General features: G+C 38.5%; 1 protein-coding gene across 3 annotated transcripts in view; it reads left to right on the forward strand.

The window, feature by feature from the left end:
- PARD3B (par-3 family cell polarity regulator beta) overlaps positions 1-16,941 on the forward strand; it is a 1,037,301-nt gene that overhangs the window by 60,924 nt on the left and 959,436 nt on the right. The gene's annotated exons all lie outside the window — the stretch shown is intronic.

Consider the following 16,941-nt stretch of genomic DNA (forward strand, 5'->3'; position numbering starts at 1 on the left):
GCTTTTAAGTCTGTAGACGTAACTTTCAGTTTTGGGAAACATTATTTCACCCTCTCTTCCTCTCCCCTTCCACTCCCACACTCAATTTTTCAGTTATTTCTGGCTCTTTTGCATTTTGGACTTTGTGGAGTGCACGTCTAAATTTCTTGTTTCCGCCTATTTTTCCTCTTTTTTTGGTCTACTCTGAAGTTTTTGAGGTTTATCTTTATTGAATTTTAAATTTCTGCTATCAAAATTAAGTTGCTTTTTGAACATCTTTAAATGTAACTGTTGTTTCATGGATGCAGTATTTTCTCATCTCTGAGGATATGTAAGTCTTTGAAGTTATTTCAGCTATTTACCCTGTCTTTTCACAGGGTTACCTAATTCTTCATTTTTAGTTGTTTTGGACTCTGCTGTTCCTGTTAGAGGCTTTGCACAACTGTCTGGTGAGCCTTACCACCTGCTTATATTTGAGTGAATTTGTGTTCTGGTCTTACTGACTGGTGGTGGTTTTCCCTGTAGAGTCATTTTGTGTCCTGTCGGGCCCCCTAAATGTCAGTATCTATCAGTTTGATTGTTTTTTTCCAACAGATCCATATCCCTCTAGAGCAGCCGTTCTCAGACTTTAGTCTCCTGACTCCTTTACACACTTAAAAATCATTGAGGACCTTACAGACCAGTGCTGTCTAATAGAAATGTAATGCAAATCAAAAGTACAAGTTACATGACCTTTTAAATATTTAGTGGCCACATTAAGAGTCAAGGGGTGAGCAGCTCATGCAGCTCAATATCAACAAAACAAACAACCCAATCCAAAAATGGGCAGAAGACCTAAATAGACATTTCTCCAAAGAAGATATATAGATTGCCAACAAACACATGAAAGAATGCTCAACATCATTAATCATTAGAGAAATGCAAGTCAAAACTACGATGAGATATCATCTCACACCAGTCAGAATGGCCATCATCAAAAAATCTACAGACAATAAGTGGAGAGGGTGTGGAGAAAAGGGAACCCTCTTGCACTGTTGGTGGGAATGTAAATTGATACAGCCACTATGGAGAACAGTATGGAGGTTCCTTCAAAAACTAAACATAGAACTATCATATGGCCCAGCAATCCCACTACTGGGCATATACCCTGAGAAAACCATAATTCAAAAAGAGTCATGTACCACAATGTTCATTGCAGCTCTGTTTACAATAACCAGGACATGGAAGCAGTCTGAGTGTCCCTCGACAGATGAATGGATAAAGAAGATGTGACACGTATATACAATGGAATATTACTCAGCCATAAAAAGAAACAAAATTGAGTTATTTGTAGTGAGGTGGATGGACCTAGAGACTGTCATACAGAGTGAAGTAAGTCAGAAAGAGAAGAACAAATACCATATGCTAACACATATATATGGAATCTTAAAAAAAAAAAAAAATCATGAAGAACCTAGGGGCAGGACGGGAATAAAGACACAGACCTACTAGAGAATGGACTTGAGGACACGGGGAGGGGGAAGGGTAAGCTGGGACAAAGTGAGAGAGTGGCATGGACATATATACACTACCAAATGTAAAACCGATAGCTAGTGGAAAGCAGCCGCATAGCACAGGGAGATCAGCTCAGTGCTTTGTGACCACCTAGAGGGGTGGGATAGGGAGGGTGGGAGGGAGGGGGAGATGCAAGAGGGAAGAGATGTGGGAACATATGTATATGTATAACTAATTCACTTTGTTATAAAGCAGAAACTAACACGATTGTAAAGCAATTATACTCCAATAAAGATGTTAAAAAAAAAAAAAAAGTCAAGGGTTGAAATTGATGTATCTTATTTAATCCAGTAAATCCAAAATATTGTTTTAACATGTAATCAATATAAAATATTGAGAGATTTAACATTCTTTTTAATGCTAAGTCTTTGAAATTCAGTAGATATTTTTCACTTATAGCATAGCTCAATTCAGACTGGTCACATATCAAGAGTTTAGTAGCCGCATGTGATTAGTTTCCACCCTATTGGACAGTGCAATTTATAGAACTTTTTATGGAGGTTATGTCTACCAATGCTTATGTATTGGAAACTAAAACTGAAATTATAAAAAATAATTACTTCATTTAAAAATAACAGTAGTAATCCCACTACATGCTAACGCAAACAGATTATTTTTATGTAAATTAACTGTTTCAAGAAAAAAAATTACTAAGAAGAGTGACTTTGTTTTACTTTTCTGCAAATCTGTGGCTTAATAGAAGACACCTAGATTCTCCTATTTGCCTTTGCTATCAGTCTTGCAAACTTGTTTTAAGTATTGGAAGAAAATTTGGCCTCACAGATATATAGTTGGCACAAGGTGGAATATTAACAGTGTTTCAAATAATTGTGGGTGTTCTCTGATACTACGCCAAAACTTGACAAATGGTTGAATTCTTAAAGGTTAGCTGCAATGTGGAATCTGAAGTCATATGGAAGAACTCTTAAAATCCATTGGTCAGTCTTGCCTTTTTAATGGAACTTATACCTATGCATGGGTTTATAACATTTTGTAACATGCATGAGTCATTCGGAAAATACTAGTTGACTGAGTTATGCCAGTCTTTCAAATATTGACACATCTCATTATACAATATCAAAAAATCACAGTTGCTTTTATCACTATCATTCTCATCAGAAAAATGTCAAGCTCATGGTGGTGGATATAATTTATCCACCAAATAATGTCGACGTAATGAAACTCCTTTTGGTTTCATAGAGAGACCTTTCACTACATCCCCAGTCTGTGGACCATGCTTGAGAACCACTGTTTTAAAGGAATCTTCTAATCTTATGCCTCAAGGGTATAAGCCTGGCAACCAGTGTGCAGGAGGCTTAGAGTGAGAAGTGAGCTAAGGGAAGCCTTATTCATTTTCAGTGCAGACTTTCATCTAATTTTCTAGAGTTTATGCATGCTCAACTGTGCTCATTGTCTGCAAATTTCATATCCCAAGTTTATAGTCTCCTTGGCTTTATCTCTCCATAGAGAAAACTTGTAATTTTCCACTTGGATTGGGGGAAATGATTGCCAGTGCAGTGTCAGCCAGTTCTCTCTTTTCAGCCCTTGCCTCTACCTTCAGGGCTCTTGGTGCCTCCAGGCCCTAAATCATTGGTTTGCTTCTTGCTGGCTTCTTTCTATACTGGCTCAGGTATCTGCAGTCTCGGTTTTGTTAAGCCACGTGTTACCCATCTGCCTGCTTACAACCTTCCAAATTGCATTGCCATCTCTCATTGCCCCTTTCTTCCTTGTGGCACGTGATATATTTAAAATTCTTTTATTTTCAGTGGAGGGGAGACACGGGGAAGTTACCAAGAGAAATGCCTACGTTGAACTCACCAGGAAATCACTTCCTTTTGGAGTTTCTCTTAGTCTGTTCAGGCTTCTATAACAACAATATCATAAACCGGGTGGATTATAAACAACACTTATTTTTCATAGGTAGGCTGGGAAGTTTGCGATCATGGTGCTGACAGAGTCCGCGTCTGATGAGGGCCTGCTTGCTCACTGATGGCCGTCTTGTCACTGTAACCTTACATGGTGGAAGGGGATGAGGGAGCTCTGTGGGGCCTTTCTTATAAGAGCACTAATCACATTTATGAGGACTTATATCCTCACGACCCGAGCACCTCCCAAAGTCCCCATCTCCTCATACCATCACACTGGGTTTTTAGATTTCAACGTATGGATTTTGGTTGGGGGGAGGGACACAAGTATTCATTCAGTAGCAGAATTCAACTGAAAAAAAAAATGTTTGACTCATCTTTGATTTTATATAATTACAAATCCCTACTCGCCCATGAGTACATATATCCCTAATCTGTAGCACCCTGCTTTATTATTTTTGACATTTCCTTTTTTTTACATTTTTACATAGCTTTAAGCACCTTCATCATTATTCATTGTTTCTGAAATGTAAAAATCTCTCAGTAGTACAGTAGGAGGTTGTTCTGATTCATCATCCTATACTCTTCTTTGAGCTTACTGTTTGCCATCCTTCTTCAGTTGTATGTAGCTGTCATGTTGAATAAGCAAAACTCAAGGGGGATAATCTGCCAACAACGTTTGTTTCCCACTGTCGCTTTAAATTCATTCCATGTGGATAGTTCTTCCCTTGTCTTTGGATGAAATGTGCGGCAAATTCCAAGACTCTTCTGGTCAACTTGAAGTAATAAAATGCCCTCCTGTCAGTAATTAATATAGTTTAGTGTAATAATCAAAACTTCAAACGAGTTATGCCCTTAACCCAGCTCAAGTCCGCTTTGAGATATCACTAGCAAGTGGAAAAGCTGGCCTCTCTTCTCTAACCTCATGGTGCTGTTACTCATTTCCTAGCTGTTAACCTCAGGTTCTCATACTCTCACCGCAAGAGGGTGGAGAAGGGGGGCTGGAAAGTAGTGTATTGTTTCCTTCTGCTGCTGTAACAGATTTACACAAACCGAGTATCTGATAGTGCTGGAGGTCAGAAGACAACTGTGGTCGCACTGGCTAAAGTCAAGCTGTCACCAGGGCTATTTCCCTTTCTGGAAGCTCTAGGGAGTTTCTAGAAAGCTCCTTACCTTCTCCAGCTTTTAGAGGATGCCTGCATACCCTGGCTCATGGCCCCATGCTCCATTTTCAAAGTCCTTCTCACATCACATCACCATCTCTCTGACTCTCTCCTCCAACTGTCTACTTGTAAGAACTTTTGTGATTATGTTGGATTACACCTGGATAATTACGGCTAGTTTCTCATTTTAAAATCAGCTGATTAGCCATCTTAATTCTACCTGCAGCCTTAGTTCACCTTTGATATAGAAATGACATTCACTGATTCCAGGGGTTAGGAAATCTTTGGGGGAGGTGGTCTTTAGTCAGTTAACACAGGCAGTAATCCTAATACTGTTGAATACTCTTGCATATGTGCTCTCCCAGGTTGGCTGATGTTTAATCTGACACTTGTAGCCTTGAGTTCGTTGGGGACATCACCCCACAACTACTGTTGCTAAGAATCACCTATGTTTCTCTTGTTGGTCAAGCGTAGATCCTTCCTCAGCTGCTGAGAATCTAGCAGTTAACTCCCACTCTCTTAGTATATTAAAGCTGCTCTGCAGAGATCTCCAACTACTAGGACCCCTTTTTTTTTTTTTTTTTTCTTGGTGCGAAGTAGTTAATGAGCCACAAGTAGTCCGTGAGCTCACGTGGGAAGCCCTGCGTGTAGTAGTCTGCGCCTCACCTTGGGCTGGGTCACCTAGAGATGTAGGGCCTCCACTGAAACTGACAGGAATGCACCATTTCAGCATAGTGTTCATGTTCTATTACATTTGGCCAGTACATCGGTGTGCTAAGTTCTTAAACTTTGTCATCTCTAAACTAACTTTTTTAACTTTTATATGTTTGTTTCCAAAACTTTCATATTTCTCCCTTAAAAACAAAATCATCTGACCTCTTTTCCTCTCTGCAGTCTTTCAGATTTCTCAAATGTTTCCTATTTTGCAAGATTCCTCTTTTGGAAAGTTGCAGTGCTGTCTTATGATTCCTTCTGGAAAACTTGCAAGATTAAGGGTTACGCTAAGGCTGGGGTAAATTCATAGATAACGATACCACCCGGAGCCTCCTGTAGACACCAGCTGGTCTCTTTTGCCAGTGCTTTGACCTCACCCTGATTCTCTCAAGCCTCCTTTAGCCTGTAACGGTAGGTAGACTGAAATCACAGAAGCTACGATGAGCCTTCCCTCTGACTGGCAAATCTTTTTTTTTTTCTTGAAGACCATAGTTCAAATGCCACCTGTTTTCTGATGCCCTTCCAGGTAAAAATTGGTCACACCCTCCTGGAGGGCATAGACTAGGTCTTCTGTGGGGGAGATGGACAAGATCCACTCTTCATACTAATGTGAAACAAGAAGGTGGCAACTAGCATAAATAAATATTCTTATGGGTTTTTTTCCAAAATTTTAAACCACGTAACCTCACTGTCCCCAAAGTTATTTCTTCCAGTGTCCATGGATAGAAATTTTCTCATCCATTATCTCTTTTTGTTAAAGTGTTTAGCTGAACTATAGCTCTTCTCACTGGGCCATATTCAGGTCCCTGAATTTTCACCTGGGATTATAAACTAGCCTAATGTCTTGATGAATGTATGTAGTGGCAAAAACATGGACTCTGGGATCACAGGAGCCTAGATGGGAAACCCAGATCTGCCACTTGCTACTTGAGGGACTTCTGATAAGTAATTCGGAGTCTGTTTCCACATCTATAAAATACTTTATTGGGTTGTGAAGATTAAAGTAATTGAATTAAAACAGTAAAATGCTGTTGAGAGTGCCTGGAACACTGTGATTGTACCTTTAGTGACTATGACCACAACTGCGATGATGATGGTGATACTACCTGAAAGTTTGGGTCAGGGTACCTATCCTAGGAAAATTCCTTTGGTTTAAGAGTCCTTTCTAATCAACTTCTTTTATAATTCTGGTGGTTAGGAGTAGGTTATCAAGCTACTAAATTCCTAGTGCGACTATTTAGAGGATCTGTTACATTTAAGGCAGCCATAGATACTAGACTGTTTTGACATGAGACTGGACTTAGGAAATGAGTAACAGAAAGGAAAGGGATGGAGAGACTTGAACCCCTCTAGTTTTGTCTAGGAGTATCTTGTGTGCAGTCTTTAGATTTGTATGTGTTTAACCCTACTTATCGCTTAATGCTCTTGGGGGAATATATTTTTCTTTATCGATTGTACTTAAAATTTGTTCATCTGGTAGTTATGCAATAAATATCTTCCTGCATAAATGATTCTTTTTCTGATCTCTTCTTCTTATCGCCTCTGTATTAGCTTGTTGGTTTTTCTTGCTCAGTACTTTCTTGCTGAGATGTTTTCCAGCCCTGCCCTGAATCACCTGGATGTCGCATGCGTCCGTGCTCTTTGTTTAGAGAAGTCTTCTCCGTCACTTTCTCCTATTCCCTTTGAACAGAGAGCTGACTATTGGTTTTGCGGCTGTTCAGCGGGGTTCCAGTGCTGAGCGTGGAGGAGGTCACCATTTGGACATGACTCAGCATTCCAAATGAGAGCCATCCAGTAGCCTCACTGCACGACTGCTGCTGAGCTCATGTCTCCAAGTTTTCCGTGTAAGCTGAGGGATGGTCGCAGCTGAATTAATTGGCAGGCATGTCATCATTGGCTCTCGGTGGCTGAATGCAGAGCTGTCCTTTACTGATTCACTCATTGCTTCTTTTGCGAAAGTACAAAATGTCTGGAGCGCATCTCAAGTATGGCAGTTGTCACTAGCATCAAACAGTTATGTTTATAACGTTTCTCACCACAGGATGAGTGACATGACAAAAACAAGAGCTAAAGGGCGTTTCACATGGGAACCAGTGTGTTCTAAGTTAACTCATTGGTAGGGAGGAATAAGCCAACATTCCTGAACCAGCATTCCTGTTGCGTTATTTCCATGTTAAGTGCAAGCTTAGGAGGACCATCAGAATGACTTGTGGGCATTCGTTTCTAAGCCATGTGAACCAATCTTAGGACCCCATCAGGCATGCCCTACAAAAGCAATCTGGTTTCCTCCAAAAATAGATACCCTGAAGACCCTTAATTGCTTATAAATACAATAAAAGCCAATCACATTTGATACCCTACCTTATAAAAATAGTCTGATATTGTGGTCTTAGGATGAGCAAACCTACTTGTAGGTCACTAAGCCTGAGACTTCTTAACTACCACCTAGCAGGGGAAAACACGGCTACTGTTTTAACTTTACAGGTGTCTTTCACATTAGGTGCAGGGGTTTAACAGTCTTTTACAAATCTCCATCTGTGGCTTGCATGCTTTTGCTAAATACCTCATGAAATGATGTAGCCAGTGATGCTGCTTAAGCAGTCCTGCCCCGTGGAGGTAACAGATCGACTGCTGTGGGTATTCAGTTAGGTGTGCTTCTCAAGTTAATGTGCAAAGATAAATATGCCTTGATTTTTCCATTAGATGAATTTAATGCAGGGATTTTATGTGAGAATTAGCTTAGTGTACTATTTATCAATTGGTTATTCCTGAGATACATTAGGATTATTAAGGGTGAATTTATATTTTAGGCATGCTTACGTTTTTACTTGGAGAAGATATTTGTGATGCTGTGTCAGTGGAGAAAGTGAAGATTAATCAATGAATCTAAGCTTTATGTCACTGAAGCCACCAACAGAAAACTCATATCAGGTTTTAGTCCTAGTTATTCTCTTGGGTTTGAAGAGGGTTTACGTATGTTGATGTGACACAGGGACAAATCTAAAACTGAAAATCATGGAGCAGTGAAAGGCAGCTGAATAGGTCACAGTGTTTCTGAAATGAACCCCTTACACCGCTAGATTAATTAAGCATTTCTTAAGCATCTGCTATTTTGCACTCTTGGGTGCTGGGGGAGGGCACATAATGGGATATAATAAAGATCTAGAGGCTGTTTACTTCCAAATTTTAGTCATTTGTTATTCTTAAAATGTTGTCAACTCATTCATACTTTATGTCCAAGGGATGGTACTTTTGAAAGATTCTGTGTATAATCATATTCCAGATTCCTTCATTTGGCACATAACAGAACATTTCCCCAATTTTCAGATCTCATTCTTGGTAAATATGGCTTATTTGCTTGCTTGTTTTTTTAACTCCAAACTATAAGTAGAATCTCTCCATTTTTAATACTTAAATGACCAATATTGTATAAGTCCTACCCTGACTTGTGAGCATTACCTCTGCCCTTTCATGACAGTCTCCATTTGTTCTCATCCCCCCCCCCCCCCACCCCAATATGAGCTAAAAGACTAAGCATTTCTGGAAGCAGATACATTTGGTAATTCTTTACAAATTGACTCCCATGAGTGAAAAAGACAGTACCAGAAAGAAGTGAGCTCTGATTTCATATGAGCCCTGTGCCAGATTTACTTTAAGCCACTGAACATACCTGCAAAAGTCTATCTGCATGGTTGATTGAACTTTATTTTCCCTTTTAAAGGCCTCTAATACTTATTAATCTATTGTGGAAGAATGCTTATTATCATGCTGAAGGCTTCCAGAACCCTCTTAGTTTCTATAATCTCCTTGAACCCTTAAACAGATGGACTTTCTTCATGTCTCTCACCTGCCCACCTCTGTTTCTCGCTTTATTCCTCAATCTCTGAATAAATATCTTAGGAGCAGGTCGCTATAACATTTTGGTTTAGAGTCATGAGAGTAAAAGTTGTATCCATTCAGTCTGAGTCAAGTATTGATACTTGGAAAGAGGGGAGTCCTCTAATTGGTTAGTAATGCCTATAAAGGCCAACCCTTTTTTTTTTATATACAAAATCTGGGAAGGGCAGGAGTCAAAGAAGTGTAAAAACTTGGGCAGAAAAGACTGCCAGCAGAAGGTAACTGTTCAGAAATAAAAGAAGAGTGTTGTATCAGGATAGTCCAAGTTACTTTTGGTTAATAACCCCAAATAGTTTATTGCAGCCAGGTTTTATTTCTTGGTATTCTACATATTCCGTGTGAGTTGGGAGGGGAGCTCTACTCCTTGTGGTCACTCTGGGACCCAGGCTGACAGCTCCATCTTGACACAGCTTTCCAATCACTGAGGTAGGAAAAATACTGTGTTAACTCATGTACTATTTCTAAAAGGCCACAGCCCAGGAGCGACACACGTGCTGGAAAGGAATAGAATTGGGATATTTGTGAACAATATCTGCCATAGGTGGTATGCTGAAATAATGCTGATAGTGATGATGAAGACATGAGAAAGTGTTAAAGCCAGGTCTGAACTCATGGGATACCTGCATAGGTTGACACTAGAAGGAATATGTAGGGACATGAACTATATATTTAGCCCTGTATTGTGTGTTAGGTATGCGGGGGTGTTCAAGCTACATCCTCCCGGCAGTGATGGTGGCTCGCTATGGCAGGGAATCTCCATTCTGATGTATCTAAAACTGCTGGGACATGGGGCAAGGAAGAGAGCAATTTGAGGACTGTCTATAGACTCTTCTGAATGCTCTCTACCTATATTGATAAATAATTATCTGTACTTCTAGCAAATTACATATATAGCACAGTTCTAATGCTTTAGAAATGTAAGCACCTGTGGCTTACTGTAGCTTAGAGAGAATGCTTGAGTGTTGGATCTGGACCTCCCATAGTGCTATGTTAATACCTCAGGTATCACACTAGTATATCTTGGTTATTGCAGTGCATGGCGTTTCTTCCCTATCACACCATAACCACCTTGAGGGTAGGGACTAAATCCTGTTACTTTGGGGAGCCCTTAATGGAGCTAATGTGGTATCCTATGCATAATTTTTTTCTTTTGAATGGATTCATTTTCGAAATAGGTTAAAGAAAAAATAGGTTATATTAATAAGGATAATCTGGATTATGCTGTGGTAACTAACAATGCCCATTCTCAGTGTCTTAACACAATAGAGGTTAATTTCTCATTCACATAGTCTGCTGGAGGTCAAAGTGATACTCTTGGGTAGTTGTCTTTTGAGCGTTGGCCCGGCATTCCATGGGTCTCCATGTCAACACAGGCTTTCATGGTCCTTACAGCAAGGTAAGAAAAGCTGGTAGAAATTTAAATACTTTGGCCCATAAGTGACACCCTTGAAATGCCTAACTTTATGGTTAGGTTATTTAGAGTGGGTTTTTCCGCTTATGGTGGGTTATTTCCTGCAATTCCTGGAAGTAAAGGAATTAGGATATTGCAGCGTAAGGACAAGTACCCTGTACAGGCTTAAAAAGGTTATTGGGCAGCCCCTCCATTGTCTAGGACTTTTTCCATGCAGGGGAAGTCACGCCTCCCATACTCACTTCTTTACTTTCATAAACTTGACTCCTTACCCCTTTTATTTAGTCTTTCTGGTGGTGCATCCCGAGATGCACCATCTTATTTCCTGGCTCCTATCTCCACCACCCTGCATTTGTGACACTGCCAAGGATGGCTGGACACTGGCTCTGGGTTCCCTTTGACAAGTAGCTAACTCTTAGCAAAACTTTATAATACCGAGAGAAACAATACTGTCAGCTCTGTGAGCAATCAAGAACACTTCCATCACCCACGAAATTCTCTCGTGCCCCTTCCCAACTAATCCCCCAACCCCAGAAAGAACCACTGATCTGTTTAAAAAAAAAAAGTCAGTTTTTCCTATCTTAAAATTTTATGTAAATAGAATCATACATGTTTTTCTTTAAAAGTTTTATTGAAATAAGTTGATTTACAATGTTTTGCTTCAGGTGTACAGCAAAATGATTCACTTATAACTATGTATATAAATATATATATTCCTTTTATAGTCTTTTCTATTATAGGTTATTACAAGAGATTGAGTATAGTTCTCTGTGCTATACAGTAGGTCCTTGTTATGTATTTTATATATAGTAGTGTTCCTACATGTTTTTATTGTGGTCTTTAAGCATAGTTTTGAGATTTATTCTTATTCTGTGTATTAGTAGGACATTTCTTATTTTAAGCAGTATTCCATTGTATGATTATATCATAGTGTGTTCATATATTCTCCTATCAGGTATCTGGGCTGTTTGTAGTTTTCAGCTATAATGATTCAAGCTCCTATGAACATTATTGTACAAGGCTTTTTGGGTCATTATTGAACAAAGCTTTTTGGACATGTGTTTTCATTTCTCTTTGCTAATACCTACACGTAGATTTGTAGGGTCATTGGGCAGTTGTAGCTTGCACTTTTAAAGAAACTATCAAGCAGTTTTCCAGTGGTGGTACCATTTTATACACCCAACAGCAGTGAGCTCTGGATGCTTCACATCTCTCTGACATTTGATGCCATCAGTTGTCTTTAACAAATTTTAGTGGGTGTATTGTGAAATGTCACTAGGGAGTGATAGCTTTTAGAACTCTTCTGTTTTTATTCTAAATATTGCTTGCAAGTAATAAGTCTTGAAAAGGGTTCTCTGCAATAGTCTTACCTAATAGCAGGGTAGGGAAGAAGATCTTGGATTACTTTCTTCCACAGTAGACAAGCAAAGGATAGAAAGTAAGTTTGGGAGCCTCAGGTTTTATAGTGAGAAATCAAGTAGTTCAGCACTAGGGTGACCCAGGCTGGGACAGATCTGGATTCTTTAGTAGTGTTAGTAGACTACTATGTGGTGCTGGGTCGGGCTCTAAAAACTCTTCTCAGTAGCTGTTTTCCCACCTCCCTCCAGTCCTGGTTTGGTTTGCAGAACGCTATGGAAAGCTTTATCGACCCTATCATGCACACTGGCATTGTTGGAATAGGAAATACCACTTTGAGATTTAACGCTATCCTCTCAGTTCTTTTATGAGGGTGATAAGTGTAGCCCCTTCCACATTGATATCTCTTGCAGTCTCCTCCTAGTTTCACTCCATTCCAGCCACCTCCTGCACAATCACCTTAAAACAATCTGTGCCCCACAACTAGTAGTGGTGGCTATTATTAGAGAATGCATTCTTAGCTTTGGTACTTGCCCTTGGAGATTTCGTGTAGAACATGTTAATGTTTTTCTTGGGCTCTCAGCAACCCTGGATGTGCAGCCCCAACTAACCAATTCCTTTAAAGCTCCCATCTGGATAGAGTCACTTCTGGTATTTCAGCCCCAAGATACTGCTCAGAGTTGAAGTGCTATCCCCAACATCTTGACGTATTTGTACACCAAGATAAGAGGAATGCCAAGCTTACGTGTACCTCTGTTTTTTTATGTTTTTTTTTTTTTTTGAGGATTTGAAAAGAATTCCAACTCCAATAGCACATAGTAGGTATTTAATAAACATTTAGTGAATATGTATTTGAAATTATGGCTAAAAACTTCCCTAACCTGAAGAAGGAAACAGATAATGAGATGCAGGAAACACAGCGAATCCCAAACAAGATGAACACAAAGACTCACACCAATACGTAATTAAAATGACAAAAGTGAAAGAGAATTCTAGGGGGCTTCCCTGGTGGTGCAGTGGTTAAGAATCTGCCTGCCAATGCAGGCGACATGGGTTCAAGCCCTTGTCTGGGAAGATCCCACATGCTGTGGAACAACTAAGCCCGTGTGCCACAACTACTGAGCCTGTGCTCTAGAGCCCGCGAGCCACAGCTACTGAGCCTGCGCTCCACAGCAAGAGAAGCCACCGCAATGAGAAGCCTGTGCACTGCCACAAAGAGTAGCCCCTGCATGCTGCAACTAAAGAAAGCCTGCATGCAGCAACGAAGACCCAATGCAGCCAAAAATAAAATAAATAAATTTATTAAAAAAAAGAATTCTAAAGGCAGCAAGAGAAAAACAGAGTCATATATAAAGGAATCCCCACAAGGAATCCCTATAGCAGCTGATTTCACTGCAGAAATTTTGCAGGCAAGAAGGGAGTGCCACTGATATATTCAAAGTGCTGAAAGGGAAAAACCTGCAACCTAGGATATTCTACCCAGCAAGATTACCGTTTAGAATCAGAGGAGAGATGAAGAACTTCTCAGACAAACAAAAACTAAGAGTTCATAATTACTAAACCTACACTAAAAGAACTGTTAAAGGGTCTTCTCTACGTGGAAAAGAAGAATCTATAGAAAAGGGAAAATCCCACTAGGAAAGGGAAATATATAGTAAGGACTGAGTATCAACCATTTAAGTAAACCAGTATGAAGATTTAAAGACAAAAAATTGTGAAAACAACTAAAATTACAATAAACAGTTAAGTGATAAACATGAAGATATGAAATGTGACATCAAAAAGATGGGGAAATGGAGAAAAAAATATAGATCTTTTAGAATGTGTTTGAACTTAAATGACCTGTTTCTACTTGTTTTAAACTGGTAAATATATATGAACCTTATGGTAGCCACAAATAAAAAACCTACAATGGATAAAAACTAAAAAGAAAGGAACACAGGCATCCTACTGAAGAAAATCATTAAACCACAAGGGTAGAAACAAAAGAAATGAACAGGGAAGAACTACAAAAACTGGAAAACAAGTAACTAAAGGGCAATAAGTACATACCTATCAATAATTACTTTAAATGTCAATGGACTAAATGCTCCAATCAAGAGTGGTTGATTGGATTAAAAAGCAAGACACTTTTATATGCCACCTACAAGAGACTCACTTCAGAGATAAAGACACAGGCCAAAAGTGAGGGGATGGAAAAGATATTATGTGTAAATGGAAATGACAAGAAAGCAGGGGTAACAATGCTCATATCAGAAGACTAATAAAAGACAAGGGCATTATATAATAAAGGGATCAATATGAGAAGAGGATATTATGCTCATTAACATTTATGCACCCAATACAGGAGCACCTAAATAGATAAAGCAAATACTAGCAGACATAAAGGGAGAAACTGACAATAATACAGTAGTAGGGGACATTAACACCTCACATCAGTGCCAGCTTGTCCAGACAGAAAATCAATAAGGCAAGAGTGGCCAGTGACCTTAAATGACATAATAAACGAGATGGACTTAATAGATATCTACAGGACATTCCATCCAAAAACAGAATACATTCTATTCAGGTGCACATGGAATGTTCTCCAGGGTAGGTTACATAATAGGCCACAGAACAAGTCTCAACAAATTTAAGAGGATAGAAATTACGTCAAGCATTTTTTTCTGACCACAATGGTATGAAACTAGAAATCAATTACAGAAAGAAAAATGGGAAAAGAACAAACATGTGGAGACTAAACATGCTATTAAAAAAATCAACACGTCAATGAAGAAATTAAATCAGAAAATACCTTGAGACAAGTGAAAATGGAAATACAACTTTCCAAAATGTATGGGATACAGCAAAAGCAGTTCTAGGAGGGAAGTTTGTAGTGATACTAGACCTTCCTCAAGAAACAAGAAAAATCTTAAACAACCGAACCTTCCACCTAAAGAAATTAGAAAAAGAACAACAATCAAAGCTCAAAGTCAGCAGAAGGAAATAATAAAGATCAGAGAAGAAATAAGAGACAAAAAAAAAAAAAAATCAATGAAACCAAGAGCTGTATTTTTGAATAAACAAAACGGATAAACCTTTAACCATGCTTACTGAGAAGAAAAGAGAGAGGATCCAAATAAACAAGAGATGAAAGAGGAGGAACAACAACTGATACCACTGAGATAGAAAGAAACCACACGAGAACACTACAGCTATATGCCAACAAATTGGACAACTTAAAAGAAATGGACAAATTTCAAAAACAAACGACCTGCCAAGACTGAATCAAGAAGAAACAACTTGAACAGATTGATCACTAGCAGTGAATTTGATTTTGTAATTAAAAAAAAACAGAACTCCCAGCAAACAAAAGCCCAGGATCAGCTTCACAGGGGACTTCTACCAAACAGATAAAGAAGACCTAATACCTATCCTTCTCAAACTATTCCAAAAGATTAAAGAGGGCAGAACACTCCCAGATTCATTCTACGAGGCCACCTTTACCCTGATACAAAACCAGACGAAGGCACTACAGAAAAGAAAAATACAGACAATGTCTTTGAATATAGATGCAAAAATTCTCAAAATATTAGCAAACTGAATCCAACAGTATATAAAAAGGACCATACACTATGATCCAGTGGATTTATTGTAGGGATGCAAGGATGGTTTAATATTTGCAAATCAATCAATGTGATATACCACATTAACAAAGGATAAAAATCACGTGATCATCTCAATAGATGCAGAAAAAGCATTTACAAAATTCAACATCTGTTTGTGATAGATACTCTCAAAGTGGATATAGAGGGAACATATCTAAACATGATAAAGGCCATTTATGACAAATCCACAGCTAACATACTCACCAGTGAAAAGCTGAAAGCTTTTCTTCTAAATTCAGGAACAAGACAAGAATGCCCACTCCCACCACTTCTATTTAACATAGTATTAGAAGTCCTAGCCACAGCAATCAGTCATAAAAAAGAATGAAATTCTGCTGTTTGCAAGAACCTGTTGGACCCGGAGGGTATCATGCTTAGTGAAATAAGTCAGAGGAAGACAAATTCTATATGTTTTCACTTAAACATGGAATCTAAAAAATAAATGAATGTAATAAATGGAAACAAACTTACAGATATGGAGACTAGTGTTTGCCAGTGCAGAGAGGGGTAGAATAGAGGCAAGGTAGGGAAAGGGGATTAAGAGGTACAAACTACTATGTATAGATAAGATACGAGATATAAAATTCTCTGTGCGTATAGCACAGAGAGTATAGCCAATAGTTTATAATAACTTTAAATGGAGTACAATGTATAACTATGGAATCACTATGCTGCACAATTGAAGCTAATTTAACATTGTAAATCAAACATACTTTAAAAAAAAAAAAAGGTTTGGGTTAGGAGAACAAAACTTCTACTAAAAAAGGACGTTTACCAGTAGGTGTAGATATATCTGTATGTCTGTAGTTTTTTCCTTTGTATTAAGCTGGACACTTTGTAACTTTTACTCACTTTCGTAAATGTAGTATTTGCTCCCACCTACCCTTTCAAACCTCTTGAGCAATATGCTTTTAATAAATCCTAGAAACTGATTTCTTGCATACTTCTGCTAAATAATGCAATCTAGTCCCAGATACTCAATTTATAATCTCCCTGAATTAATTTTGACTGTGCTCAACATATGTTGGGAATGGAGAAGTAGAATAAAATAGTTTCTAACTTATTGGCCTGACTTTTCTCTATTTTTAATCTATAATATTGACTTTTTGAAATTTCTTGTAAACAAAACTGTATATTTCACTTTTTAGTTTTATTCTGAAATATGGTAAAACATTCTTAGAAATCTTCTATGTAGTTTTTCCTAAATAGCTTTATGTGGTCTGTCCCTGTGACCTCAAACTAAGGCTTTGAGTCAGGGACAAGAAGAGAATCATTCAGCCTTCAATGTACGTTAACCATTATTTAATTTATTTGGGTAGATACAGCCTATATTTATGAAGTGACCGGTGAGATCT

The sequence above is a fragment of the Balaenoptera borealis genome (genome assembly GCF_965194805.1).
Source record: "Balaenoptera borealis genome assembly, chromosome: 6".
NCBI lineage: Eukaryota > Metazoa > Chordata > Mammalia > Artiodactyla > Balaenopteridae > Balaenoptera > Balaenoptera borealis.